The sequence below is a fragment of the Schistocerca gregaria genome, chromosome X (genome assembly GCF_023897955.1).
Source record: "Schistocerca gregaria isolate iqSchGreg1 chromosome X, iqSchGreg1.2, whole genome shotgun sequence".
Lineage (NCBI taxonomy): Eukaryota > Metazoa > Arthropoda > Insecta > Orthoptera > Acrididae > Schistocerca > Schistocerca gregaria.
This window is the reverse complement of record NC_064931.1, coordinates 782,388,880-782,416,405: the sequence shown is the minus strand read 5'-3', so window position 1 is coordinate 782,416,405 and position 27,526 is coordinate 782,388,880. Positions and strand designations below refer to the sequence as shown.

Genomic DNA, 27,526 nt, shown 5'->3' with positions numbered 1-27,526 from the left:
ATTTGCAGCCATTCTTGGACTACATGTTCCCAAACAACAACGAAATTTTTATGGATGACAGTGCACCATGACACCAAGCCATAACTGTTCACGATTGGTTTGAAGAACATTCTGGACAATTCCAACGAATGGTTTGGCCACCCAGACCGCTCGACATGAAGCCCATAGAACTTTTACGGGATATATTCTAGAGGTCCATTTGTGCACAGAAACCTGCCCCGGCAATACTTTAACAATTATGGATGCTCATCAGGGCAGAATGGCTCAGTATTTCTGCAGGGGACTTCCAATGACTTGTTGAGCACATGCCACATCGAGTTGTTGCACTGCGCCGGGCAAAACAAGATGCGACACGATATTAGGAGGTACCCCACAGTATTAGGAGGTATCCCACGACTTTTGTCACCTCACTGCGTAACGTCTCCAATACATACAAAATAAGTGCAAAGTGTCCTATTTAATACCTTGTAGTGACAATATCAGATTGGCGGGAACCAAGAATTGGTACTAACTGCAATGGTAAATTTTACGACGGTTAGTAATCGTGGGTTATTGAGTAATAGCGATAAAATTTTACTGCGAAAAAGGTAATAACACTATAAAGACGTAATTTCCTTAGTTTTTCTTCAGTTTGAAACAAAACGAGTGTAACGATAACGACGGCTGAAATGTCAAGTTCTAATATTAATCAACGGATGACTTATGAGTATTCAGATTCTATGACTGCAGTGGGAATTTACTGTTCGGACAGAGGTAATATGGCGTTTCACTTCGCCTGTTAACATTACCTGTTTTACAGAGAGGTGTTGCTCTATCTCCGAAACACTGTCAGCAACTTGTTGGAGCACATACAAAACATTGCGATGACGTAATCTGTCCTGATCTTCCATGATATACCGGCAAGCGGTAGTACAGAACGGACCTTTCTGTCGCATATCGTGGCAGGTTTTGCGTGAACGTGGGGGAAAGAGTTTCTAGGTCCGCACTTCCTCCGTATCGGCCACTTGTCACTTCCATGTGTGTGCTGTAGTAGCAGCTTCTTTTAAAATCTTTTTTCGAAGGCAACTGTCTTCCACGATTGCACCAGGTAGCGGCGAAAACGGCGTTCGTCCTTGCAGAAACGACGACCTGCGGCGAATGAAAGCGACTACAAATAATGACACAGAATTACTCTACTTGAACATGCGAGCTTTCATCATAGTTTAATAAGAGGCTTGTATTTTTATTTAATATCTCAGTTATACAAAATGTGTTGTATGTCTCTACACAAAAAATAACACTTGTACGATGCAACCAATTTTATAATGACACAAAGTCGGATGAAGCACACGAAAGGCTACTTCACAATCTGATGGAGAAATGACAATTTACACAACCAAACTTTCCAGCTGTGACTCTCAACAAACTTGCGCCTCAAGGTTCTCACACATTATTTTCTACAGTACCCAGTCATATTCGAATGCGCCACAAAAGCAGAGGTAAACAACAGCTCCGCAGACGCCGTGAAGCCCACCATTTCCACACCTGACAGCACAATCCGCTCGCAGCATGACCAAGAACTGCAGCACCATTCGCTTTTCTGGAACAGATTAAACATTACTAAGTTTTTCACTGAGCTTTGCTGTCCAAAGTAAACGTCAGATAACACTGAAAATAAATAAATGAATTTTAACATTTAATCATCTTTGATCAAATGGTGGGATAGCACTAACAACCTGCAAAGAGCCAGATTTATGACACTCTTGAGGAAAAAGAAACTAGATGAATAACTCGAAACCAAAACTAGACTGTCCGTAAGTCAAACAAGGAACTAGAAGACGCGTGATTCCTGAGTTTCTGCCGGCGTATTTGTTGATCGAACAGTCCACGGATGTACTGCCAGTTCACACTGAACAACGGGCACAGTTTTCAGCAATCATCTACATCTACATCTACATATGTACTCCGAAAGCCACCCTACAGTGCGTGGCTGAGGGTACTTTGTGTACCTGCATCAGTTTCCCTTTCTCCTGTTCCACCTATATATGGTTTGCAGGACGAACGATTGCTGGTAACCCTCTGTGTGGCCTCTAACCCCTCTAATTTTATCTCGTTGGTCTTTCCATGAGATGTACGTAGGAGAAAGAAATATATTGGTTGACTCTTCTAGGAACGTACGCGCTCGGAATTTTAACGGAAGACTATAACGTGATGCTGAACGCCTTTCTTGGAATATTGTTGTAAGATCTTTCACAAAATCCAAAGAAATTCTGGTGGTATGTAAAGGCAGTTGATGGCACCAAAGTTAGTGTCCTCTTAGTCATGGACAAGACAGGAATTGTCAGCAGCAAAGCAAAAGCAGAAATGCTTCAAATCTGTTTTCAAATGTTCCTCTACAAAGGGAAACCCACGAGTGTTGTTCCAATTTAATCCTCATAACAATGAAAAAGTGAGTGAAACAGATATTAGTATCAGTGGCATTGAGAAAGAGCAGAAATCGTTAAAACTGAACAAAGCCCCAGGGCCAGATGGAAGTGATGTCAGATTCTATACCCAATTTGTGACTGAGTTAGCCCCTCTGTGAATTATAGTATTACATCGCAAATCCCTGTAACAAATAGTGATGTCCTGTAGCTGGAAGAAAGCAAAGGTCACACTTGTCTACAACATGGGTAGTTGTACTGCTGTGTGGGTTCAAATGGCTCAAAATTCCCCTGAGCTCTATGGGACTTAACATCTGAGGTCATCAGTGCCCTAGCACTTAGAACTACTTAAACCTAACTAACCTAAGGACGTCACACACACCCATGCCCCAGGCAGAATTCGAACCTGTGATCGTAGCGGTCGCGCGGTTCCAGACTGAAGCGCCTAGAACCGCTCGGCCACAATGGCCGGCTGCTGTGTGGGACCCACATTAGTTAGGACTGACGAAGGACACCGAAAAAGTTCGAGGAGAGGTCACCTGCTTTTGTATTGTCACGGAATGGTGGAGAGAGCGCCACGGATACGATACACGAATTTGCCGGCCTAAGTGGCCGAGCGGTTCTAGGCGCTACAGTCTGGAGCCGCGCGGCCGTTATGATCGCGGGTTCGAATCCTTCCTAGGGCATGGATGTATGTGATGCCCTTAGGTTTGTTAGGTTTAAGTAGTTCTAAGTTCTAGGGGACTGATGACCTCAGAAGTTAAGTCCCGTAGTGCTCAGAGCCATTTGAACCATTTGATATACGAATTTGGGTGGCAGTCATTAAAGCGAAGGCGAATTTCGTTGTGGACGAATATTCTCATCAAATTCCAGTCACAAAACTTCTCCTCTGAATGAGAAAATATTTTGTTGGTGTCAACCCCGATAGGGAGAAATGATCATTATAATAAAATAGAGAAATCAGATCTCGCACAAAAGATTTAAGTGTTCGTTTCTCTCGCTGCTCGAGAGTGGAACGGTAGAGAAACAGCTTGAAGGTGATTCGATGAACCTCCTGCCAGGCACTTAATTGTGAATTGCAAAGAAATCATGTAGACGCAGATATCGTTGATATACATTTGTTGTACAATCTTAGAACATATTCCGAGCTCAAATACAATGAGGTATCTCGAACGAATCGCACTCCTCCATGGAAACCAGCTTGGATTTCAGAAACATAGATCATGTGAAATCTAACTCGCAATTTTCTCATATGATATCCTAAAAGTTGTGGACGAAGGCAGTCAGGTAGACGCAGTATTCCTCGATTTCCGAAAAACATTTTACTAGTACCACACCTACGCTTGTTATCAAAAGTACGGTCGAGTGGGTGGGGTATCACGTGAAATTTGTGAATGGAGTGAGGATTTCTTGATATGGAGGACGCAACATGTTATATTGGATGGAGAGTTATCGACAGATTTAGAAGTAGCTTCGGGTCTACCCCAGGGAAGTGTGTTGGGTCCCTTGCCGTTCATGTTATATATTAATGCCCTTGGGGACAATGTTAACAATAACCCCAGACTTTCCGCAGATGACGCAGTTATCTACAATGAAGCACTGTCTGAACGAAACTGCCCAAATATTTAGTCCTATCTTGATGAGATTTCTAAGTGGTACAAAGGTTGGCAACTTGTTTCTAATGATCAGAAACGTATAATTTTGTACTTCACAAAAAACATGGTATGCTATGAATATAATATCCGTGACCCACTACTGTAACCGGGAAACTCAGAAAAATACCTGTTTCTAACACACAGTAGGAAAATGAAACGGAACGATCACGTAGGTCCAGTATGGGAAAAGTAGAGCGTAGATGTAAATACAGATGTAGTGTCTACCACTGTAGTTGGCTGAACTTTCGATTTATTGGTAGAATAGTAGGGAAATGGAATTAGTCTACAGAGGAGATTGCATACAAATCACTCGTGCGACCCATCGTAGATTATTGGTCAAGTGTGTCGGAACCGTACCAAATAGGACTAACAGGGGATATTGAATGTTTACAAAGAAGGGCAGCACGAATTGTCGCAGGTTTGTTTGACCAGCGGTATAGTGTATCAGAAGAACTGATTTGTCAGTGTCGTGAACATAGATGGAAACTATTCCGAAAAAGTCTACTAACAAAGTTTCAAGAACCGGCTTTAAATGATGACTGTACGAATATACTACAATCATTATATATCGCTCCCATATGGGTCTTGAGGACAATATTAGGTTCATTCATCAGAGGCATCGAAACAATCATTCATCCCGCGCTCCGTATGTGAATGGAACGGGAAGCAGCCCTCTGCCATGCACTCTACAGTGGTTCGCAGTATATAAATATACACTACTGGCCATTAACATTGCTACACCACGAAGATGACGTGCTACAGACGCGAATTATAACCGATAGGAAGAAGATGCTGTGACATGCAAATGATTAGTTTTTCAGAGCATTCACACAAGGTTGGCGCCGGTGACGACACCTACAACGTGCTGACATGAGGAAAGTTTCCAACCGATTTCTCATACACAAACAGCAGTTGACCGGTGTTGCCTGGTGAAACGTTGTTGTGATGCCTCGTGTAAGGAGGAGAAATGCGTACCATCACGTTACCGACTTTCATGAAGGTCGGATTGTAGCCTATCGCGATTTCGGTTTATCGTATCGCGACATTACTGCTCGTGTTGGTCGAGATCCAATGACTGTTAGCAGAATATGGAACCGGTGGGTTCAGGAGGGTAATACGGAACGCCGTGCTGGGTCCCAACGGCCTCGTATCACTAACAGTCGAGATGACATGCATCTTATCCGCATGGCTGTAACGGATCGTGTAGCCACGTCTCGATCCCTGAGTCAACAGATCGGGACGTCTGCAAGACGACAACCATCTGCACGAATATTTCGACGACGTTTGCAGCAGCATGGACTATCAGCTCGCAGACCATGGCTGCGGTTACCCTTGACGCTGCATCACAGACAGGAGCGCCTGCGATCTACATCTACATCCATACTTCGCAAGCCACCTGACGATGTGTGGCGGAGGGTACCATGAGTATCTCTATCCGTTCTCCCTTCTATTCCAGTCTCGTATTGTTCGTGGAAAGAAGGATTGTCAGTACGCTTCTGTGTGGGCTCTAATCTCTCTGATTTTATCCTCATGGTCTCTTCGCGAGATATACGTTGGAGGGAGCAATGTACTGCTTGACTCCTCGTTGAAGGTATGTTCTTTAACAAAAGCCCGTACCGAGGCATAAGGGAGGACGACGGTTCAATCCCGCATCCGGCCATCCTGATTTAGGTTTTCCGTGATTTCCCTAAATCACACCATGCAAATGCCGGCATGGTTCCTCTGAAAGGGCACGGCCGACTTCCTTTCCAATCTTTCCCTAATCCAATGAGACCGATGACCACGCTGTCGGGTCTCCTTCCCCAAACCAACCAACCAACCCGTACCGAGCTACTGAGCGTCTCTCCTGTAGAGTCTTCCACTGGAGTTTATCTATCATCTCCGTAACGCTTTCGCGATTACGGAATATACCCCACTGCATGGAAAAGAAGCATAATTCGACCCATCCCTAAGATCGATAACCTGCAACTGCCTAGTGATTATCGACCAATTAGCATACTGCCTGCCGTTTCCAAAGCTCTTGAATATATTGTTCATGACCATATCACTGAACACTTGCATGAATTCAGTCTATATGACAAATTTCAATCCGGTTTCCGTAAACATCACAGCACAAACACTGCTCTAATTAAAGTAACTGATGACCTGAAATATGCCATCGACAATCGAAAGGCAACAATATTGACGCTACTGGACTTCAGAAAAGCTTTTGACACTGTTAACTTTGACATATTCTCAGAAACATACAACAGCTTAATTTCTCTGATAGTGCAATGAGATGGATTGAAAGCTACTTAAAAGACAGACAGCAATGTGTTGTCTGCGCAAATGAAAAATCTTCCTGGAAACATGTTTCTTCGGGAGTGCCACAAGGATCAGTCTTAGGACCACTTTTGTTTTCTTTATATGTCAACGATATTTCATCGGTTTTGTCCTCATGTAAACATCATTTCTATGCCGACGACCTCCAGCTCTACCTAAGCGTCAGACCTGAAGACGTAAACACTGCAATCGCTCTGATGAATGATGATCTGTCTTCAGTAGTGACATGGGCGAAAAACCTGGGACTTAAATTAAATGCAAAAAAGACTTAAGTAATCTTAATAGCCCATCAGAAATTAATAAGTTCAGATTTCCGCGAACGGCTACCTCCTATTCTGCTCGAAGGTACTCCAATACCATATCAGAAAACAGTGAAGAACTTGGGTGTAACTTTGGACGAGCATCTCAACTGGGCGGAGAATACAGTCGCAGTGTGCCGAAAGACGTCTGCTTGTCTCTATGCTCTCAAAAAGTTTCGGAACATATTCCCACAGGACTTGAAACGCCAGCTCGTGCAAGCACTCGTTCTACCGAACCTCCACTATTGTGATGTGATTCAACAAGGCATGAGTAGTGAAAACAAAAGACGGCTAGAGCTAACCATGAATGCCTGTGAGCGCTACACCTGCAACATTCGCCGATATGATCATGTTAGTGCTTCATACTCCGAGCTAGGGTGGCTGCGGCCGGACAAACTGCGTGACTACCACACTCTATGTCTACTTCACCGACTCCTCGTCGCGCAAGCACCCCAGTACCTAGCTTCAGAGATTAAAAACCTGTCATGCCATCATAATCGAAACACGAGGTCACTCTTATCTGGTATCCTAACTGTGCCCACTCACAAAACAAAAACTTTTGCAAACTCCTTCTCAGTTGCCGCTGTCCGCCTCTGGAACAAACTGCCCCTTACCTTGAAGAAAATTCAATCTCCTGTTGCTTTTAAGAAGAAGTGGAAGCATTTCCTACTATCAACCGCATAAAATTCTCCACAAAATTAATGTGCAAGGCCAATCCTCTCATCTGTCAAATAGCAAAGCTAGCGTCTCCTATCTTGCTCCTGAGATGCCTTCCTTTTCATCTATCTCTATTAGCCACGCAGTCTCCTTTTCCTTTATATTTTCCTTAATTACGTTTTATCATGTCTCTCTATTCTTCTCCTCCCTTCACCATGAGTCTCCCTCATACTCCCAGCTGCCAGCACTCCTATCTAAAATCTTTCTCTACAATAATGTATTTTTCGAGGTGTACCTTTCTAATTGTTTATCTCACTTTTTGTATTAGATGTAGTTTAACATGCCTACTAAAACATATGACTGTAAAATAAGTAGAATGCCTGGTTAGATGTAAGAGAGGGCCTGATGGCCCTAATCTTGCCAGGTTAAATAAATAAATAAATAAATGATCCTGTAATGAAGCGCGCTGCTCTCCGTTGGATCTTCTCTATCTCTTCTATCAACCTTTTCTGGTACGGGTCCCACACTGATGAGCAGTATTCAAGCAGTAGGCGAACAAGCGTACTGTAACCTACTTTCTTTGTATTATGATTGCATTTCCTTAGGATTCTTCCAATGAATCTCAGTCTGGCATCTGCTTTACCGACGATCAACTTCATATGATCATTCCATTTTAAATCACTCCTAATGCCTACTCCCAGATAATTTATGGAATTAACTGCTTCCAGTTGCTGACCTGCTATTTTGTAGCTAAATGATAAGGGAAAGTAGGTCGATGGTGTACTCAACGACGAACCTGGGTGCACGAATGGCAAAACGTAATTTTTTCGGATGAATCCAGGTTCTGTTTACAGCATCATGATGGTCGCAGTCATGTTTGACGACATCGCGAAGACGCACATTGGAAGCGTGTATTCGGCATCGCCATACTGGCGTATCACCTGGCGTGATGGTATGGGGTGCCATTCGTTACACGTCTCGGTCACCTCTTGTTCACATTGACGACACTTTGAACCGTGGACGTTACATTTCAGATGTGTTACGACCTACCCTTCATTTGGTCCCTGCGAAACCCTACATTTCAGCAGGATAATGTACAACCGCATGTTGCAGGTCCTGTACTGGCCTTTCTGCATACAGAAAATGTTCGACTGCTGCCCTGGCCAGCACATTCTCCAGATCTCTTACCAATTGAAAACGTCTGGTCCATGGCGGCCGAGCAACTGGCTCGACACAATACGCCAGTCACTACTCTTGATGAACTGTGGTATAGTGTTGAAGCTGCATGGGCAGTTGCACCTGTAAACGCCATCCAAGCTCCGTTTGACCTAATGCCCAGACGTATCAAGGCCAGAGGTGGTTGTTCTGGGTACTGATTTCTCAGGGTCTGTGCACCCAAATTGCATGAAAATGTAATCACATGTCAGTTCTAGTGCAATATATTTGTCCAATGAATACCCGTTTATCATCTGCATTTCGTCTCGGTGTAGCGACTTTAATGGCCAGTAGTGTAGATGTAGAAACAGATGTAGATATATGGAGCGTCTGCCACTGGAGGTGGCTGAGCATCTCCGTGACGGTTTCACGTTTGCTAAATGATCTTCTCTATCTCCTCTACAGTTCTATATGGTACTGATCCCATTGGTCGAACGAATGTGTAGTACACTACTTTCTTCTTTTTGTTGGATTTCATTTGCTGAGGATTCTTCCAACGAATCTGTGTGTCATCTGCTTTACTAGCGATTAATTTTATGTGGTCTTTCCCTATCCGTAATCCTTGATATTTTATGGAAGTAACTGCTTCCAGTGATTCTTCTACAATTTTGTCAGTAGTTATTCTAGGACAGTTCTGGCGCAAAGTAGGTCGCCAATGACGTCATCGATGAGTCATGGTATTCGCCACCCCACCTCATGGCCCCATCTGACAAAGGCCAACTGACCTAGACCTACGTATAAAATGCTGGGAATTCAAATTCTGGTGAAAAGTTCAAAATGTTGGTGGGTAATTCAAGAAGTAGCCCAATTCCACTTGTGTGTTTCCTATGGAAGTAGAGTGGTTTCCTACTTATAAATTGGTGGGAAATTCAAAATTGTGCATTATCATGCTGGCTAACCTGGAACAGTCGGACAGCTTCTACGATTTCACAATATGAGATTTAAATACGAGCACCAGCCAAACTATGAGGTCAGAATCCAAGACAAATGACCTGGAATCAATATGGCGTTTGAGATGGCGACAAGGGCATACTGAAGCAGCTCTATGACGTCACAATCCAGCTCAATCTGTGCAGCTATTTACAACAATGTAGGATTCCGAATTACTGGGCTAGACTTGATGTATTTGGACAGTTTCTATGATATCAGAATACAAGTTCTGGAATAGTAGCATTAAGACAACTGAGGCAAAGGATGCTTGTGCAGGTCCAGGCCTGTCTTCTGTCATGCTTGATATGTTTTCCCCAGCTACTGCTCACCTAGAGGCGTGTGGTCACTGCTTCTCCTAACTAACATCTTTATTTAAATGAACACCAAGAATGGAAGGGGAAGGCTCTCTGCCTCCACCTCCACACTGCACCATACCACCGCCCTACGCTAGCACTCGCCAGATGCCAACTGGAGGCTGGAGCCACTTCGCATATCACAGGCCACAACCAAGTACTGCCCCCTCGACTTGCCGCAGTATGCGTCTTGCATGTTGTGTGGGTGGTCTGAGAGCAGCAGCATAGTACCCTTCCATGAAGACACCATGGCCGACTAATTAACTTTCTACTACACTATGCAGACACCATGCATATTGTCCAATAAGTGGACCACACCTGTCGGGCTATTTACAATGGAGAGTTTTGGTATATTGACACAGAGCTCGAATACTAGCACTGGCTGTGTGGCGCAGAATCTTGCCAAGACATTATGAGCTATTTATAAGTGTGGAATTCTGGCTTACTGACCCAGACTGCAGATACTGGTGCAGTTCTAAGATATCAGAATCCGAGATGGGTGACCCTGAACGCCGGCCTTGTTGCACGAGCGCTTCTAGGAGCTTCAGTCTGGAACTGCGCGACCGCTACGGTCGCAAGTTCGAATCCTGCCTCAGGCATGGATGTGTGTAATGTCCTTAGGTTAGTTAGGCTTAAGTAGTTCTAAGTTCTAGGGGACGTATGACCTCAGATGTCAAGTCCCATAGTTCTCAGAGCCATTTGAACCATTTGACCTGAAACACAAGATGGGAATCGAACATGGTGACCAGTGCTTACTGGGACAGGCTCTATGTCATCAGAATCCGAGTGCAGGAATAATGGCCCTGGCTCTATGACGTTAGAGGCAAAGAAAGTTTGCCGGCCTCTGTGGCCGAGCGGTTCTAGGCGCTTCAGTCCGGAACCGTGCTGCTGCTACGGTCGCAGGTTCCAATCCTGCTTCAGGGATGGATGTGTGTGATGTCCTTAGGCTAGTTAGATTTAAGTAGTTCTAAGCATAGGGGACTGATGACCTCAGATGTAAAGTCCCATTGTGCATAGAGCCATATGAACCATTTTGAAGAAAGAAAGTTTGTGCAGGTCGGAGCCTGCCTGCTGGACAAAAGATGTCCTGCTTGACATGCTTTTCCAAACTCCTATTCACTCAGAGATGTATGATCGCTGCATACTGCTTTCCTAACTATATGTTTGAATCACTTTACTAGCGCCTTTGTTTAACCAGTCACCGGGGTGAAGGAAAAGACCCCCGTGCCGTCACTCCGCCTTATCCTCCTAAGTTAAGGTTCAAACTATATGCTGTGTAGTAGTAAGACCTGCGTCTTTATTAAAACAAACACCTCACAATGGAGGATCTCCACCGCGCGCATCGCGAAGCTTAGCGACGCTCTACCGCCATCAGTCAGCCTGTAAGCCAAGGCAGTGCTGGTCCGCCGCCGCCGCCGAACGAATCCTAAGGAAATGCAATCCGAAAACAAAGGAAGTACGTTATAGTACACTTGTTCGCCCACTGCTTGAATACTGCTCATCTGTGTGGGATCCGTACCAGAAAGGGTTGATGGAAGAGATAGAGAAGATCCAGCGGAGGGCAGCGCGCTTCGTCACAGGATCATTTAGTAATCGCGAAAGCGTTACGAAGATGTCAGATAAACTCCAGTGGAAGACTCTGGAGGAGAGATGCTCAGTAGCTCGGTACGGGCTTTTGTTAAAGTTTCGAGAAATACCTTCAACGAGGAGTCAAGCAGTATATTGCTCCCTCCTACGTATATCTCGAAAAGAGACCATGAGGATAAAATCAAGAGATTAGAGCCCACACAGAGGCATACCGACAATCCTTCTTTCCACGAACAATACAAAACTGGAATACAAGGGAGAACCGACAGACGTACTCAAGGTAACCTCCGCCACTCTCCTTCAGGTGGTTTGCGGAGTATGGATGTAGATGTAGGCGCATGATGGACCGCTATGGCGAGCACACTTACACTTCCGAGTCAAGAGCAGCAGGCAGCACTTCATACAGTGAGGAACGTCATACAGTGCGGAATGCGACATCCCTCGCTCCCCGCCCGATACATTTCCAGCCACAATGGATGGGCTCTGTGAAGACACAGTTTTCAGACGTAGTCATAAGATTAAACGATTTTACATTGAAACATACAATAATTTTAGAACAAGGCCGCGTCCTGTTGTGTTACGGTAAGGCGATGGCGCAGTTCCGACGTTTCATAGCAGGAGTAGACTACATGATAATGCAGACTGCTCGCTCGAAACTCGCCGTATTCAGCACGACGTCACGCAGTTCCGCATAAGTAAGAAACCACGCAGTGCCATGACTTCACAGACCGGCTGCTATCGTCTTCAACTACGACAGCTTACATTATCCTGCACAAGATAGCTCTGGAGCTTCCGACGCCCCGACATACAGTTTGAATCCAAGCTTATGCTTACCTATTTTACGATAGGCACTGTGTGCCACGCATAAACGGTATTCCCTATAACAGAAGGAAATCCATTTGCAGAACCTGACATGTGTTCACCTAGCAAGTTTCTCTTGCACAGAACTCCAAACACAATGCCGGCAAACTTTAAGACGATGCAACTACTGCTTTGTACATCAAATGCAACATCGATTCAGTCTGCAACAAGCCATTAATAGGTTTCCAAAGGGGTACACCATTCCTATACAACTAGTATAATGTTTGTGATGGCGCTACAAACACAGCCCAATGCGAAGTAAGTTAAAATGCCAAGGATATTTCAGATTACGAGAAGCGCACAATTTCTTCAAAAATATTGAAAAATTCAGTTGTCGAGTTCAGTGAGATGTATAGGCCTCTCTGGTGAAACTTCAGAAATCAGAGTCTGGTATTGATAGTACTAATATTTTCTATGCTATTTCCTCAGCACTACACATCAGTACCCCACCTCACATCAACTACGAAGAGATCGAAACAATTTTTAGGGGTGTGGTTGCTGGCGTTGTTAACGAGAGACGTTATTGGGAACGATTACGTATTACATTGACACAATCGATAGCTGCACACAAGTACTGCTACCTTACATTTGCCACGATTACAAACTGACCGGTAACATCGACGTGGGAAGCAAGAGCACACCGCATTGGAAATCTCCTTTGCTAATCCAGCGCATACCCAAGTGAAAGCACCCAATCTTATCCTCAAATTGATGAAAATTTCCCCGAAAGTAATGAATTCCGCATCATTCAGCTACATTTTCTACATAAATGTTATGATGCTAACAGGATGTCTATGATTTCGTTCGGTATCTGTTCGCCATTCGCTCTAAAGTTGATCGTACTAGTGTCTTCCTTTACAGAATACGTCATTACCGATGAGTTTCTGTTTTGTAGGATAGAACAGGGCAGAATCAGAATTCAGCACAGATAACTGGCAATATTTAACTCTCAAGTGCTGATTGTGTTACTGTATTACAGTGTGCAAGAACCATCCAAGGACAATGGAAATATACTTCAACAACATAGTTCAGTATGTTTTACGCACAGTATAATGCCATCAGACGTTTCCAGTACATCTATGACGTCAGAATCGAAGGTGGAGATACAAGATGGTTTCGCTGACCATTATTATCCCTATGGCGCAGTACTTGGAGTACTGGGAAAAGTTCTGTGACATCTGAATACAAAATGGCTTTTGGACATGGCGACCGGTGGTATACAGGTGCAGCTCTATGACGTCAGCATCCAAGCTTGTAATGCTGGCATTGGCTGTACGATGACCTGTAGGGCTATTTGTAACAATGTAGAATTCAGGCGCACTAGCGCTTCAGGGTTGTATGGTCACTGCATGCTGCTTCTCCTAACTCAAAGTTTGGAGATATCCTCTTTATATATGAAAGAAAGACTGAGGAGGGAAATACCCCTCTACCCCTTGCCGGATCGCTTCACCCACCCGAATTTCACGTGTCCTATGCTCCAACAACCTTCCACAGCCCCTCTGACATTCAATTCAAACAGTTTATCTCTCCAGAAAATCTACCATAATTTAAAATGATGAGAAAATTCACTTACCTAGGTTTAAAAATGGTTCAAATGACTCTGAGCACTATGGGACTCAACTGCTGTGGTCATTAGTCCCCTAGAACTTAGAACTACTTAAACCTAACTAACATAAGGACATCACACACTTCCATGCCCGAGGCAGGATTCGAACCTGGGACCGTAGCAGTCGCACGGTTCCGGACTGCGCACCTAGAACCGCGAGACCACCGCCGCCGGCACCTAGGTTTAAAATGATGGTGATTCTCATGGCTCACACACTACACAACACTCGTTCTGACTTTGAAACTGAATACATCAACATGATTACTCTTCCATTCACAGTTAAGACCCAGCAGAGAATTCATCGACCCACTTATAAGCTATTTCTCGACACTATCGAACAGCGCGTGGGAAGTACGAACACTTAAAGCTTTCCGTGCGAGCTATGATTTCCACATTTTGTTATGATGATCTTTTCTCCCTATGTATGTGGGCACCCAAAAAATATTTTCACAGTCTGAGAAGGAAGTTGGTGATTGAAATTTCATGAAAAGATCCAGCCGCAGTGAGATACGCCTTTGTTTTAATGACTGCCATTCAATTCGTGTATCATATCTGTGGCAATCTATCCTGTATTTCTCGTTAATACAAAGCGAGCTGCCCTTCTTTGAGCTTTTTCGATGTCCTCTGTCACTCGTATCTGATGTAGAAGCCACAATGCACAGCAGTATTCCGTAAGAGAGTTGCAAGCCTAATTAAGCAGTTTTTTTAGTAAACCTGTTACATTTTCTAAATGTTCTGCTAATAAATCTCAGTCTTTCGTTTGCTTTTCCCATTACATTATCTATGTCCTCGTTCCAATTTAAGTTATTCTTAATTGTATTCCCTATGTATTGTATTCCCGAAGTATTTTTATAGCATACATATGTCGTGTCTAAATTATTTTGCAACTCGTTTTGATCATCTGATGGCATTACATGACGTTAGATGAGAGCATCACCTGCAAACAACCTAAAAGGACTGCTCAGATTGTCTCCTAAACAGTTTATGTAGATGAAAAAGAACAGAGGGCTTATAACACTTCCTTGCGGAACGCCAGATATTACTTGTGTTTTACTCGATGACTTCTGTGGCCTTTCTTATAGGAAATTACGAATCCAGTAGCACATCTGAGACGATACTCCATAGAGACGCAGTTTAATTTGAAGTCGCTTGGGGTTCAAAATGGTTCAAATGGCTCTGAGCACTATGGGACTTAACTTCTGAGGTCATCAGTCGCCAAGAACTTAGAACTACTTAAACCTAACTAACCTAAGAACATCACACACATCCATGCCCGAGGCAGGATTCGAACCTGCGACCGTAGCAGTCGCACGGTTCCGGACTGAGCGCCTAGAACCGCGAGACCACCGCGGCCGGCACGGTGTAATGACTCAGAGATGTTAGATACCGGCTGCACGTGGAGGATACGGGACACGTAAGACTATCGGTGAATATTTTGTAGGATAAAATAGGGCAGGAACATTAATCCAAACAAGCAATGCATCCTGAGATCGCCACATAGCGCAACTTGACAACATATTGAAAGAACTTTTTAAAATATGTTCACCATAGATTGACTCTCACCATATTTCGCAGCACAAGTCACACAGATTCACTACAGTTGCTTTAAGTTCCTTTACAGAGACACCCATTACTGAATTCTTTTTGGGTTATCAGCCGAGTGATGGCGTCGTCTTGTCGCAACGTTTCGATGAGTTTCGTACCCATCATCTTCTGGATTCTGGAATATTCACTTCCTATTCTTCGCCAGAAAATGGTGGGTACGAAACTAATCGAAACGTTGCGGCAAGACGACGCCACCACTCGGCTGATAACACGAGAAGAATTCATCAGTGGAATAAGACGAGAAAGACTGCAATCGCATGCAGGCTTAGGTATACCACACATCATTAATACACTGGAGTAAGGCAGCATCGACGTCTTTAACACAATACGCAACAAACATCAGAAACCACACGACAAACCTCTCATTTCTGATGAACTACATATGAGGGTGCTTGTACAGGTAAAAGTGATAAAATACTTCCACATGAGCGGCAAACAGATCCCAACTTCTAGATACACAATGTGGTCTTCTTATCACCCTTTGGACATGTCGGAGACCACTGTCACACACTTTACATCACACAAATGCGTATGGCATAGGTTCTGGTTCTTCGTGTGGAAAAGTACATAAAAACACTGAGGAGCTGCAAAAAACTGGTCCAAAATGCTCTCAGTATTATGGGACTTAACATCTGAGGTCATCAGTCCCCTATAACTTAGAACTACTTAAACCTAACTAGCCTAAGGACGTCACACATATCCATGCCCGAGGCAGGATTCGAACCTGCGACCGTGGCGTTCGCGCGGTTCCAGACTGAAGCTCCTAGAACCGCTCGGACACACCGGCCGGCCGTGGAGCTGCAAATACAGTTTAATAATACATATATTCCTCCAGTAAAGGTACTTGATAGATTCATCTATAAACGGCAGCCACCTAGAGTGAATTCAGGTCACAACACAGGCACAGAACTAAATAGCAGTCGCCTATGCCCGGGGAAATACAATGTAACTGCTGTGAGACCTACTTCCAGCAATACGCCTCTTACAAACGATATTTATAGTGCACAAACCTTCCACTGTCATAACCGTCTGGATAGCTGTCACGTTTGGTGTTCGATGGCAATGCTAGAGTGTGGAGGGATTTACAATCGAAGAAATATTCTATGAAACTGATCAAAACCAAAGATAAAATGTATGTTAATGTCTATGACATGACCCCATAAGAAAGTGTGTGGGACGTATTCCGGGAACTTAAAAAGAACTCCATGGAAGAACGACGATGTAGTTCTCGAAAGACCATTTCGAGTAAAGGAATGCGGATATCAGGATGGAAGAACGACACCACCAGGAAGAGTGACTTAAACAAACCAAATTTAAAAGTTCGTACACGGTATAGCACATACAGTCTATTTTACTAATTTTACGTAATTGTATTGTGTATCGTCAGTAATTGTTGCGGTATTGTGCATTACGTAGGGAACTCCCAAAACTTGCTATTATCAATACGCACATGCATGTTCATGAAACGAAAGACGTAGGGATTTGAAAACTGGAGACTGGAAACACCAGCGTGAACTGTGATGCGTGATGTCAGATGTCAAAGTAATCCAATACCTGTGAAAGTTGATGATGGAGATATCATCTACGTTTGGAAGGACAGAGCCGCATTACACGGTTGTCATACACGCCAGAGAATTGAATCATAAGCGGCTAAATCTTACATAAGGCCCAAATCTTTGGGTGCGATCTATAACACCCAAATACGTCGTGTGCAGCTCACGAGAGGAGTTTTGATATATTTTGAACCATACAGTTCGAACACTCTGCGTCCTTACTCGAGAAAGTTTTAACTACTAGTATACAGTGCGTTATAAAAGCTAATTATAGTCGACATCTTCTCTGGAATGTAATTTCAGATCGCCAGTTAGGCCACATCAGAACACCCATTATAGTGTCAGCCAGCTCCATTTGATATTGCAAGCTCATGGGTCTCTTAGAAGCTTTCCAGCTGATTTCACCCTGTTTCTCTTTAGTTACCACACTGTTAGCCCCATGTGGGAGAGATGGGTTTCCCTTCTGACAGAGATGGACTTCAGAAAATTTACCATGCAGATAGCTGTTAAATATAAAGCAGACACACACACACACACACACACACACACACACACACACACACACACACACACACACACACACTTAAAAACTTCGATAGTTGTTCAGGTGAACCAAACAAGGCGTTTGTGGCAGGGATGGAGACTGCCACTCTCGAGCGTCACCCTTACGTATTAGTAGTACAGCACATTAGCAGATCGTAAAGTATAGTATTGTACCCGGAGGCGATTTACAGTCATGTACATGACTGCTCTGCTCTAAAGCGTCTAGCAGCCTTCAGCTTCTTGGCAAGATGATAAGTACAACTGACAAACAATTTCAAAATGTGTGCGTGTGCGTGTGTGTGTGTGTGTGTGTGTGTGTGTGTGTGTGTGTGTGTGTGTGTGTGTGTGTTATACAATTAACAGTTATCTATGTGGTAAATTTCTCGAGTTCATCTGTGTCAAGACTGCAAACCATTTCGCCTACATGAGGATGACAATGAGATATCAGGAGGGTAACTGGGTAAAAATCAGCTGGAAAGTGCCTAAAAGACCCATGATCTTACCATATCAAATGGAACTGCCTGACGTTATAATTGGCGTTCTGATGTAGCAAATGTCTGGAAGATCGCTGTAGCGCTCACTTCGTCTTCGATGTACATGATCAAGTGTAGGTTAGATGGACTGTGAATTCGTCTTACCAACACTCAGTCCAACCACCTTCCTCTTAAACTTATATTCCAATACTTTCTTCCACATGTTTTTTTATAATAAATTCCCCTATAGCATAAGCTTATTTTGCTTAGAATTTCAAACATCTCTTCGCTCCCTCGTCGGAAATTGACCCTCCTGACAGTCGAATGTGTCGCACATTCTTCCCACAACTTGCAGCAATGTGATAGGAAAGCACACGTTAACGGTCATACACTGGCGAAAACAAATTTAGTACACCCTTTTAGAAGTTTCCAATTCACTCAAGATTTGTTTTTGCAACAGTGCATATGAAATACATGAAATGATTACATTTACAGATCAATAGCACAGGCGGTCCTGAGGTACCAGGTATCGACCTGTGGTGAAACACCCATATTAGTACGTGGTGTAACTTGCATAGGCGGCATTTTAGGCGCCAACTCTGGCATCCAGTCTATCGTACAGAGAGTGAATACTGCCCTGGGATGACTTATGCCACGTTTGTTCGACCTGTTCATGTAGGTCTGTAGTTGTTGGATGACGAGTCGCACGAGTAACTTCTTCTTCTTCTATCATATCCCACACGTGCTTCATTGGAGATAAGTCCAGAAGTCGTCCTGGCCAGGGAAATTTCTGCACGTCCCGCAGGGTATGTCGAGTTTCACAGGCAGCGTGAGGGACCAGCATTGCCCTGTTGGACGAACACATCACCTTCCTTTTGCAAACGTCTAACAACATCAGAAACATCAAAGGTGAATGAGTATTGTAGCTTATCGCACACTAGACCATAAGGCCTAGGATGGTACCAACGCGTGTTGGACGAACGCGCTCTACAAGGCAGCGCTCACCAGGTCTGCGTCGTATGTGCAAGCGACCATCAATTGCGTACAGGCGGAATCTGCTATCATTGGTGCAGACCACTGCTCACCATTACATCTTCCAAACGATCCTCTGACGGCACCAGTCGAGTTGTGATCATCCACACTTTGGCGTGAGTGGAAGGCAGGCTAGAAATGTGGGTGGCCGTAGTCCCACTGCTAAAACCAGTTCGTGTTTGACACGTCTGCTCACAAGCCCCCTTATCTGTGCTGCGGTAGCTGTAAGATCTGCCACTGCTTCCTTTATAATACAACCGTCCAGAAGCTCGTCTACTGGTGTTTCATTCACCACTGATACCAGCATCGTTGCACATCTTACACAGTGCGTTCAACTCGTGTCGAAGTTCTCCAAAAGGACCACCCCGCCACTCGTAAGGCCACAATTTGACCTATTCCAAAATCACTCAGTTGGCTGTAGGAAACACGAGTACATCTCTGAGGCATGGTTGCACACTTGCTTCACTCGTTTGCAACACATGCAGCCTCCTGCCAGAGTGCAATCCCTATTCAAGGGTAGGCAAAGATGGCGCTCTGACAGCTTTGCTACTACGCTATCATAATTAAAATCATATCTACACATCTGCTGCCTCCAGGTGGAACATGCCGTCATTAAGTCAAAATCTAAATCCTTTTTTCCAAAGTGTACTATTTTTTTCCTCAGTGTATGTTGGGCGAAACGGCAAGAAACTGTACCAGAAAATTTAAATCTTAGACGATTCATTTCATAACAATACTTAAACCGCGACGCTTCCTTGTGCTATTTATAAAAATACTTAAAGATTAGTTCCATAAATTTATAAGCACATATGTGAGTACCACTGACGTAACTTAAAAGTTATAGTGCGCTTCTCGGTGACTGCATTATGCTGTTATCACAGTAGAAACTATAGGAAATTTCGATGGAAGAGGTCCGTGGAGGTTAGTACCTCCCACATGGTTTACTGTGATACTTTCCAGGCAGGTGAGAAAGCTGTTTGTAGACTTAAAATAGTATTGGGGTGAAAGTCAGAAAGTTATAAATACCTGATAGAATGTGTGTCTCGTTTAAACTTCGTCATGTTGACTACTACCTGTAGAATGACGATATAGTAGTAGATTAGAAATCGCATGCTTCGTCAAAGCAAAACCTGGACACAATTTGTGTGTTCTGCCCCAATGGATCACGGAGCTATGTATGTTGCCTAGCAGAAGATACGGTACATCTACACTATTCTAATAGACTGTGACGTCTAGCTCATATTTTGCCATGCCGATTATTAGCGGCAGCAGAAGCACTAGCAGCTGCAGGATCAAGTGCGTGCCTAACTGGCGACCCTAAATTAAAAAAAAAAAAAAAGCCTCTACGCACTATGGGACTTAACTGCTATGGACATCAGTCCCCTAAAACTTAGAACTACTTAAACCTAAATAACCTAAGGACATCACAAACACCCATGCCCGAGGCAGGATTCTAACCTGCGACCGCAGTGGTTCCAGACTGTAGCGCCTAGAACCACTCGGCCTCTCCGGTCGGCCCTGAAACTACCTCCAGAGAAGATGTCGACTAAGCTTTTATAACACACTGTATTTTAATAGTTAAATATTTATTTAATAAGGACGCAGAGTGTTTCTAATAGGATGATTCAAAATATCTCAAAACTCCTCTCTTGGGCTGCAAACGAAGTATTTGGGTGTTTTATATCACACCCAAAGATTTCTTTCAGACCAATGTAAGATTTACCCGCTTAATATTCAATTCTCTGGCGTGTATGATAACCGTTCTCGTGTGTCTAATGCCATCTCTGCCCTTACTGACAAAAAATGGCTCTGAGCACTATGGGACTTTTTAACATCTGAGGTCATCAGTCCCCTAGAACTTAGAACTACTTAAACCTAACTAACCTAAGGACATCACACACATCCATGCCCGAGGTAGGATTCGAACCTGCGACCGTAGCGGTTGCGCGGTTCCAGGCTGGAGAGCAAATGAACCGCTCAGTCACAGCGGCCGGACCTTACAGACATAGAAGGTGCTTCCATCAACAGCTTTCACCGGTATGGGATGACTTTGGCACCTGACATCATGCACTACAGCTCACACTGTTGTTTCCAACACATGTAGCTTAGGTGAGAACTCACTTGAAATTGTAGTGCTGGCGCTTAACATGTAATCGGCAATTATGGTGCGGAGAAGAGGTCGATGGCCATCTGTTCGATGTAACTATCGAGATCTGTACCAGAAATTCTACCTCCTCCACCTTTAATTTCATGGCTAAGTGTATCTTAACAGTAAGTTTCGTGAGTTCAATAATGTACAATACTAACGCTGTTACTGAGGAAACGCAATAAAATTGCGTAAATTTGTAGTGAAATTTACTGTATGTACTATACTGTGTACGAGCATTCCTGATTTTGGTTTCTTTCTTCCATCCTGATTTTCACATCCCTTTAAGAGAAATAGTTTTGCGAGGACTATACTGTCGTTCTTCCGTGGAATTCCGTTTAAGCTCACGGAGCATGTCCATCACACTGTTCTATGGAATCGTGTTATACCCATTAACATACATTTATTCTTAGCTTAGGGCACTTCCTTAGTATCTTCCTGCGACTGTAAATCCCTCCGCACATTTTCTTCAAACACTAAGCGTGAAAGCTGGTCAAGTGGAAGGTTTATGCACTGGAAACAGCATTAGTAAGAGCTGCATTGTTGTGTTTTAAACAGGTCTCACAAACATCGTATTCTTCCGTGCATAGGGGACTGCTATATAGTTCTGTTCCTGTGTTGTTATCTGACTTCAGCCTAGGGGGTTGCGGTTTATAGATGAGTTTATAAAGTTCTGTGACTAAAGGAATATGTTATTAAGCTGCTATATGCAGGTCCATAGTGCTTTTAGGTAGTTTTTCACCCTAAGAACCAGAATTTATGTCATAGGGTTTTGTGTGATGTAGACTGTGTGATAGTATTCTCTGACGTGTCCGCAGGGTTATAAGAAGACCACATTGTGCATCTAGAAGCTGGGAAGCAGTTTACCGCTGCTGTCGACGTATTACAGCACTTTTTCCTCTACAGGCTCCCTTAGAATTCATCGGAAATGAAAGGTGTGTTCCTTGTGGTGTTAAAGACCTGGATGCTGCCTTGCTCCAGTATATCCTTGAAGTGTAGTAGCCTAAACCTGCATAAAACGCCTTTTGACTAATATCTAATATCAGTGCGAGTCCATATCTTTTGATATTCCACTTGCGGACGGAGCCATTGGAGAATGAATGTGTGCCTCTGTCACGTAACTTTAAGCATTCAAGTGTGTCAAATCTATGCGACTTGTATTTCACAACATGGTGATGGTCAATCCATGGTGCACATATCTTAAACTACTCTTTGCTTATGTTGCAAAGTATTTGTTGGAACACAGAGTTAGCGTTCCTGACGTCTGGTTGGTGTTAAATACAAAGTGCCCTATGTGGTGATCTCAGCATGCAGTGCTTGTTCAGATAAATACACGTTTCTGCTCTATTCTACTCTACCTCCTCCTAGTACAGTCTATGTCTGTCATCTTCGTGCCATTACACTGTTCATGGAGAAATATCAAATTGCCATCCTCCAACGCGGTACGAGCGGTGAAGTGTGACGTAGGTGACATGGGCCGACTGACATTCGTCGCGGTATGGGTGTGGGGATGTTTAAATAAAGATGCAGGTGAATACCTCTCCTATTCCTTTCTTACAGATACATACGACAGAGACGAGTTTTAAAGTTAGGATTAGTGCTCTATAATTTGAGAGTCTGCAGGCTTTCAATCATTTTGAATTTAGGTAAGTGCATTTTCTCACCATTTGAACATACGGTAGATGGTGTGGAGAGGTAAACTGTTTAAACTGTAATGTCAGAGGGGTTGTGGGGAGCTGTTGGAGCATAGAACAAGTGAACTTGGGGTGGGTGAAGCGCTCTGGCAACGGGTGGAGGGAAATTTCCCTCCCTAGGGTTTATTTAAGATAGTAAGTGGAGAGCCAAACTTTGAGTAGGAAAAACAATGTGCAGGGACCGTAATCCTCTGAGGGACTAGTATGCCTGAATTCTGCACTGTTGTGAGTAGCCTGACTGGTTTGAGCTGGATTGAGACATGGCAGAACCCTTGCCAATGTTCCAAGTCTTGGAGTCTGACGTTATAGAGCTGCTCTAGTCTGTCACCGGTCGCCATGTTGGAACATCATCTTGTTTTCGGACGTCATAGAATCTGTCTTAGTATTCCAAGTTTTGGATTCCAACGTCAAAGAGCAGGTAATGCATGTAAGCCAAGCCATCTTGCATCGTCATCTTCGATTCTGACGTCAAGGATATAGTGGAAACGTCTGATGTCATAATTTGCGTGAACAGAACCATACTATGTTGTTCATGTATATTTTCACTGTGTTTGGGTGGTTCTTACACATTGTAATCGAGTAACACGCTCAGCAGTTATTTGTGCTGAATTCTGATCGTGCCCTATTCTATACCACAAAAAAACACACACACACACACACACACACACACACACACACACACACACACATGGGTAAAGACGTGTTCTTCAAGGAAAACGCTATTACGATCAACTTTAGAGAGAATGACAAAGAGATACCGAATGAAATCATAGACATCCTGTTATCATCATGACATATATGTATTCTCCAGACCAAAGTGTGACGGTATGACGCGGAATTCACTACTTTTGGTAAATTTTTCAACAATTTAACGGCAAGGTTGGTTGATTTTGCTTGGGTAGCACTGGATGAGCAAAGGAGATTTTTGTTGCGTTGTGTTCTTGGTTCCTGCATCCATGTTACTGGGCAGTTTATAATCGTGGCAAAAGTGAGGTAGCATTACTTGTGTGCAGCTGTCGATTGTGTCAATGTAATATCTCACCGTTCTCAACAACGTTTCTGTTTCAGAACGCCAGCAAACATACCTCAAAAATTGTTTCCATCTCTTCCTAGCTAATACGAGGTGGGGCACTGATGTTTAACACAAAGAAAATAGCACAGAAGATACTGGTATGATCAATTCTAGACTCTGATTTTTAAAATTTCATCGGCGAGACTTATACATTATATTTAACTTGACCACTATTTTTCAATGTAGTCTGAAGCAAATATGAGATGCTCGTAATCTCAATTTCCTTGGCATTTTAACATTGGGCTGTGATTGTAGTGCCATCGCAAACATTATACTAGTGGTATTGGAATGATTTGCCGCTTTGGAAACCTATAAATAAATTGTGTTGAACAGAATCGATGCTGTATTTGATTTACAAAGTATGGTAAAGTTGCGTTAGTCTTAGCACAGTTTATGTTGTTTTCCTGTAATTTCCGCTCCCTCATGTACAAAATGCCACAACAAGCGGTGTAAAACTGAACTAAATAGTTGTGTAAGGAAAACCATGTGAGCAGACCATGACAGAAAAGTAATTTACAAATGAGATTTTTGACTGTTTTTATTACATTTGTAAGGAATTTTAGAGAAGGCTATGTTGATAAAGTAACTGTTTTGTATGACGATGAAGTAATTCTTTTATTTTCGTGGTACCCTGCGAACCATTTGAGCATAATCAAACGGTACAAAACTTTTAGGTTGTGTCTGTAGTTCTAGTTCGAAACGGTAGAGGTCCCACTGCTTAAATTATGCCTGTGGAGAATTTGTTAATTGTACCAGTGCGATTTATGCGGTGATAGAAATTGCATACTAACTACAAGTTGTTGTTGCAGATGACCGGTATGATGAAGAGATCGTACAATAAGTGGAAGCAGGGGGATAGCGACGAAGCTTCACTGTAACATCGGTTTGGTGAATGTGGATGTTATGAAGCATTAGAAGATATAATATACCTACCTCGTCATTTGAAGGGCTTAAATAAAACATCAAACATCGAGGACCCAGTGATATTGCAGCACAGATGGATGACGGATTACATAAACATAATTAATTTACAACCCAATTTTTTCTACGTAATTGTTACTTAATTAAAGTAATTTCGCTGTTAACTTGCTGAGAACTGTCATCTATCGTATTACTTCAATAAATAAAAAAGGTAGCCAGTAAAAAATTGTATTATTTGTCTATGAAAGATCATCCCACTTTTGCCTTGCGAGTTCCCGAAGCAACATTGATGGCAGGAAGGAAGGGGGTGAATCAAGAGTATGTTAATGAGTTCGTTTATAAATATGAAGAAATACTGAATGAGCGTAACTTTACTGCTAAGCAAATACATGGTACGAATGCAACCGCATTATCTACAGTTCACATGCCATCTAAAGTAATCGAAAGAAAAGGCGACAGCAAATGGGCCCAACCACAAACGGTGAGAGACGTCTTAAAACCACACGCTTATGTGCAATGAGTGCAGCAGGCAAATTCATACTTTCGATGTTAATATATAAGCGCAGCAGAATCAATGTCTTAAAACGAAATCTCCACCAAACACAGCACTTGGATCTAGAATGAAATTTTTACTCTGCAGCGGTGTGTGCGCTGATATGAAACTTTCTGGCAGATTGAAACTGTGTGCTGAACCAAGACTCGAACTCGGGACCTTTGCCATTCGCGGGCAAGTACTCTAGCAACTGAGCTACCCAAGCACGACTCGCAGCCCCTCCTCACAGATTTACTTCTGCCAGTACCTCGTCTCCTACTTTCCAAACTTTACAGAAGCTCTCCTGCGAACCTTGCAGAACTAGCACTCCAGAAAAAAGGGATATTGCGGAGACATGGCTTAGCCACAGCCTGGGGGATGCTTTCAGAATGAAATTTTCACTCTGCGGCGGAGTGTGCGCTGATATGAAAATTTCTGGCTGATTAAAACTGTGTGCCGGACCAAGACTCGAAATCGGGACCTTTGCCTTTCGCTAGCAAGTGCTCTACCAACTGAGCTACCCAAGCACGACTCACGCCCCGTCCTCACAGGTTTTCTTCTGCCAGTACCTCGTCTCCTACTTTCCAAACTTTGCAGAAGCTCTCCTGCTTGGGTAGCTCAGTCGGCCTTTGGCTGTGGAGCGGTGCGGTACGTCCCGGCCGCTCCGTGTCGCGTTTCCGGGTGTGTTGTTGTTTACCGCGCCAGCGCGCTAGTGTTACGTATTGCCGTCACGTTCCTGACACACGATGGCTCTTTCGTATCGGAAAGCCACGATCAAGCTGCAGTTCGACACTACGTACTCTAGACCCAAGGCCCACGAAGTAGAGCGTTTTTTACGCGATGTGGTAGGTGTTGATCCTAAGGAGCTGATCGGTATCCACTTATCTATTGTCTCCAGCGTCGTATATCTTAAGTTCACTGACGACGAAGCATGTGACAAACTTCTCAGACGCTCGACGGCAGGTTATCGGTTCTGCCACTCAGACGGAAACGTGGGTGTGGTGACGCTTGAACGTGCTGGATTGGGAATCCAAAATGTGCGCGTGTTTGAGCTCCCTTTTGAAGTTCCAGCGGATTTGGTCACCCTTGCTCTTCGACCCTATGGAACAGTTCTCGGCCACACGGCCGAAAAATGGAAGACCTTCGACACCTACCCTGTCCTTAACGGGGTGCGACAAGTCCGTATTGACCTGCATCGCCATATTCCTTCGTATCTCACGATCGCTGGTTGCAGGGCAATAATTATTTACGACGGTCAGCCGAGAACCTGCTCCGGTTGTGGCCAGACGGGACACATGCGTACCGAATGCTTGCAACGCCGTCTCGTGCAGACACCCTCGACCGACCAGATTCGTCCGTCGACACCGACCTCTCTGCCGATTACGTATGTTGCGGCGGCGAGACGGGAGACGCCAGCTGTATATGACGACCCCACTGTATTGGTGCGAGCTTTGGAGGACCCTGCAGTAGCTTCCACGGAGCCCCAAGCGTCTTTCAGTGCTGATGCTACTGATGTCCTTTCGTCGGACCCCGGCGCACCGTCACAACGGCTCGCCGACGGTGCGATGGAAGTTGAAGCACAGGATGCAGCGTCCTCCCCTTGCCCTACGTCGGAAACAGAGGCGCGGCAGCGTAAGCAGAAATCACCCAAGCGTCATAAGAAGCGGCGCAAGACAACCGACGACGTAGAACAGCCCGAGGCGACACCGCTGGATGACGAGGTGCCTCAACCGCTCCACCGCGCCGACACAGGCGACCCTACCGTCTCACACGGTTCGACGTCTTCTCCCACTACCGCTGGGTCTGGACCACATGGGGATGCGGGAGATCACCGCAGCTCCGACACCGGGGATGCACCCTTGCCTCCGTCTGCCTCTCGAGATCCAGTGGTGTCAACGTCCCTGGGCGACTGGGCGCAGGAGATGGAGTTGCAGGATGCGTTTCAGAACCAAGACGATGCACCGATGCCGATGGCAGCGTCTACGCGGCCGGCGACAGACGCCTAGGACGGCATGAGCACCTCTCGTCGCTGCCTAGCACTTCGCAAGACCGGCGCTCCACGTCACGA

The 27,526-nt window shown here is 44.2% G+C and overlaps 1 long non-coding RNA gene across 1 annotated transcript in view; it reads right to left on the bottom strand.

The window, feature by feature from the left end:
* Window positions 1-1,222: 1,222 nt before the first annotated feature.
* LOC126298802 (uncharacterized) overlaps window positions 1,223-27,526 on the bottom strand; it is a 232,208-nt gene continuing 205,904 nt past the window's right edge. Inside the window, exon 3 of the long non-coding RNA XR_007552683.1 lies at window positions 1,223-1,579. This is a non-coding gene — a long non-coding RNA (uncharacterized LOC126298802). The remainder of the gene's footprint in view (window positions 1,580-27,526) is intronic.